The sequence below is a fragment of the Vipera berus genome (assembly GCF_964194415.1).
Source record: "Vipera berus genome assembly, chromosome: 6".
In the NCBI taxonomy this organism is placed as follows: Eukaryota; Metazoa; Chordata; class Lepidosauria; order Squamata; family Viperidae; genus Vipera; species Vipera berus.
The window spans coordinates 68259130-68263863 of record NC_138208.1 but is presented as its reverse complement, the minus strand read 5'-3'; positions in this window follow the sequence as shown (position 1 = coordinate 68263863).

Here is a 4734-nt window from a genome sequence, read left to right as displayed (position 1 = left end):
TTTCCTTTGACTTTCATTTAGGCTGTGCTGCCTGTTCTGACACCTACTGAGGTTCTTGAAGTCTCTTCCACCAGAGGAACAGATAGTAGGTACTAGGTGTACTTGGGACAAGGAGAGAGGATGAAATTCAACTTCCCTCTATAATTTGTTAGTTGGACTTTTTCAAAACACAGATATAATGCTCCTTTGAAGAAACAGTAAACCTATGTCCAAAATTAGCTTTGCTGACATGTAGGAAGCACTGATGAGATGTGCAGTGAATTGGGAGAGAGCAATCAAAGATAAACTAGTTCCATCACTGACTGGTCATGCAATGGGAGTGTGAAAGAATGTAGACCTGATATTGGGACAGGAAAGAATGAATGAACTATTAAAGGGGACTTTCAAGGAAAGGTTACATAGTTATGAGAAAGAGGAAATGATGAGGGGAAAAAAACCCCTTCAGAATAACTGAAAAAACCCCCTTCAAAGAAACTCTGATGGGCTTTTAGGATTCTGTTATTGTGCTCTACAATAAAAAAGAGCATTTCTGGAATCTCTCACCTGCCTATTCTTGACGTAGCCTGTTTGTGGTTGGTTGACTGGAAGGACAGAGCTGGCAACAAGTGATCAAGGATTCAAGTCCTGATCTTGTGGTTGGTAGTGTACCAAAGTCACCCAGGAATAATAATGAAGAACACATGCTCTAGAACAGACTACCAACATCACAACTGTAATTGACTTGCCCAGTCTAACAACAGTCTTTGCCATGGCATGTACTGTCATCAAACCCATCAGGGAGTGAGCAAAATAGCCCTTGTCTCCTTCAAGGAGGTGAGATTCAAGGTGCTGGTGATGACCTATAAAGCCCTAAATGGCTTGGGTCCGGATTATCTAAGGGAACACCTGCTGCCGGCATCAAGCTCCCTTCGTCCTGTGCGCTCCCACAGGGAGGGCCTTCTCAGGGTGCCGCCGGCAAAGGATTGCCGGCGGGCAACACCCAGGGGGAGGGCCTTCTCTGTGGGCACGCCTGCCCTTTGGAACCAGTTACCCGTAGAGCTCAGGACTGCCCCTGATTTTCGTTCGTTCCACCGGGACCTGAAGACCTGGCTCTTTGAGTTTTTTGGCCAGGACTGAGAATTTTTAATTTTTAACTTATTGTAATTGGGTTTTTTAATCAGAGTTATAGGGGTTTTAGATTTTTTAATCAAGGATAATTTAATTTATTTTAATTGTTATTAACTTTTTGTATTGTAATGTTGTTTTAATTGCCTTGTGAAGCGCCCTGGGTCCTACGGGAGAAGGACGGTATATAAGTTCAATAAATAAATAAATAAATAAATAAATAAATAAATAAATAACCATAATGCATTATCCAGGCAATCATAGAAACTATAGAGACAAGCCCCAGAATTGATATCTACTCTGTTGTGGCACTCTTGTGCAAATCTCAGAAATAATAAAATTAATAAAATGGTGAAAAGTACAACCATGTGAAAACTCTTGCTGGCAAAACCATTAGAAAGCCCCTTGATAAATATCCAATAGTGACAAAATAAGCAACACATAGCTTTCTTTCCCAGATTAAATCAACCTTCTCTGCAGCACAGCAGTACTTTCTCAAAAGATCACTAACTAAATTGTGTTTATGAGGAGTCGAAACACCTGACAAACTATGCATACCATTGGGAGATGTCTCTGGGGAGCCAGCTGTCTCCAAAACTCTCTAGTGGCTATTAGGAACTAACCAGGCAAATCCCAGCTACCGTTTGTGTAACCAAACGGTTGGTGAAAGATGCCAGTTTCATTGTACTAATACCACCTCTTTTGAGGACACTTTTTTTGCTATAGATATCTATAGCAAAAAAAAGTGTCCTCAAAAGAGGTGGTATTAGTACTTTAAATAATGAAACTACCAGGGATGACTTTAAACTGCCTTAGATATGAACTGGGGACAAGATGCTAGCAATGTCATTAGGACCAAGCTGTGGGGAGGGGAATGTTGCTGGGGCATGTTCATGTCATGCTGCAAGAGAGGAATAGGCCTCAGATTAACGAATAGTTAACTGCACTTAGGCAACAAAGATGGGAAATTGTAAAAAAAATGGTAAAATCTTCAGAACTGATCATGCATTTAGATAAAATCTTAGTGACAGATATTGAGATGGCCATTCCACTCATTAAATAGTGCATAAATACTCATATTGAGGCCAGGGTCCACATGTTCGAACTCTGAAAGCTGATGTTACATGGTATCCCCAGCTGTATGTTTTATGCTGCTAGAATCTGCTAACCACAGAACAGCCTTCTCTCTGACTCACTGCAATGCTCCTCCCCTTAGCTGTGTGAGAAGTACAGAATATCCCCTTTCATCAAAGGCATAGATGAGTTTCACGCTGTCTGTGCCTCTGCAATAATGGGCAAATCAAAACTACCAGGCCCATCCACCTCTTCTCATTTTACAGAGATATCCCAGTAGCCTTATTCTCCTACTGTATACCAGCCTACTAGGCCAGTGTTTCTCAACCTTGGCCGCTTGAAGATCGGTGGACTTCAACTCTCAGAATTCCCTAGCCAACACAGCTAGTAATTAGTAATAGTGTGAACAGGTGAATTTTGGGAGTTGAAGTCCACCCATCTTCAAACGGCCAAGGTTGCACCAGCTAAAAAGACCAACTTTACATCTCCATACCACTCTTTGATTACAACCTCTAATAGCATACTGTATATTGTTGTTAATTCTTTACAGTAGCACCCAAAATCTACTGAGTATTGATGGCCAGCTAGGCCCAATCAAGATCAACACAAATCATACCTATTACCGTATTTTTCCATCTATAAGACACACCCTTGTATAAGACGGTCTGGCATGCGGAGTGCCGAACAGCTGAGCTGGCAAATCCGGAAGTTCAGCCGATCGACGATCTTGCCCCATCCCCCTCCCATTAGTGGCAAGCCCGCAGGGGCTTGACACCTGCACCAGGCAGCATGGCAACCCACACAGGCATGCCCTGGGTTGTGGACATCACCATTATTTTCCCATGTTTTAGACGCTGCACTTGTATAAGATGCACCTGATTTTTGACAGGGTGTTTGCAGGAAAAAATAGCATCTTATACATGGAAAAATATGGTATTAGTTTCCAGTTACCCAAATTTACAGGTTTTCTTGCAAAAGATTATTTTTTGTTTTTTAACTATAGATTTTCATTTCATTTTGTCTTTCATTTTTTAAAAATGATCACCCTTACAGTATTCATACATTGTCTACTTATTTCTTTCATAATTGTTAATTTCATTGTTCCCATATTTTACCTTAATCAAAGACTGAAATTAAAATATTTTAAAGCATTGACATTGAGACAGCTTTGAAATATATGGAAGAATTCACTGAAGTTTCATTGTAATATCTCAGTATTTAAAACAGATTGCCACACTGATTTATTTTAATTACCATACTTAAGCCAGTCCCAAATTAATTACACATCAAGTAGTATCTAATCCAGGAAAATCAGTGTGTAGTTGAGAAATTTTAAAATAAAACTTTTCAGGCAAAGTCTACATTATTTGATACACTCTTGTATAATCTATCAGTATCCTGAAAGGTATACCAACTTTCATAAGGTTGTTTTTTTCCTCTCTGTCTCCATATTTGTTTGTGTGCGTGTGCACGCACTTGTGTATTTTAATATGTGCATTTTTGCCCACTTTTCTGGGTAAATTTTTTTTCCTAAATGAATCCTTTTGCAACATCTAGGGAGGTTTTGCATTACAAAATAAGCAGTACTTTTTGCTTATAAGTTTAAAAGTTAAAAAATAAGTTATATAAACAGATGAAAAGCATGGGAATGACCAAGAGACAGCAAAAGATTCACTTACTACTGAATAATTGCATTTATCTCACATGCTCAAGGTTTTACAGCCCAATATTGCATGGAATTAGAAATGCCAGACATACAACCTGGATTCAGAAGAGGCAGTTTGATCAGGTGCAGTCGTTAAAAGAAAAGACAAGGAGTTTTTGCTTCATTGCTTTATTGATTGCACAACAACTTTTAACTATGTAGACCACAACTAATGCTGGATAGCACTTAAAACATGAGTGAATCAAGCCACCTCATTTGCCTAGAAGAGTGTGTATGATGGCCAAGAGTCAAACAGAATATCGAACATAACGGCTCAACATTAAAGAAAGGAATGCACCAAGGCTTCATATAATCACATTATTTACTTCACTTATCAGAATATATCCTAAGAAATTTTGGAGCAGAAGAAATAGTAACTGGAATTAAAATTATTGAGAAAAAACATCAATAACCTCACACCAGCTCCATTCTGATGGCTGGAAGAGAGGGAGTTTTAAGGCAGTGTTTCTCAACTTTGGCTGCTTGAAGATGTGTGGACTTTCCAGATTTCAAAGCTGGCTGGGGAATTGTTGTGATTCAGGGTCAGCCTGTGGGTTCGGATGACTCAGAGGAGGAGGGGGGTGTTGAAGAGCTTGCAGAGGGGGTTGGAGAGCTTGCTGATGAGAGCCTTCAGCCAGGCCCCTCCCACCTGGTCATGACGGAGACCCAGCTGTGTGAGCCTGACAGCGTGGATGAAGATGACCCACAGCTGGCCCTGTTCAAGGACGCCCGACGCAGGAGGCAGTCAATCAGGAGTAAACAGAGGAAGGCAATGGGGCACCTCGGAAGGAGGCAGAGAGAAGCCACGCCCTGAACTGTATAAAAGGGGAATGCGTGGGAGGGCTGGTTTG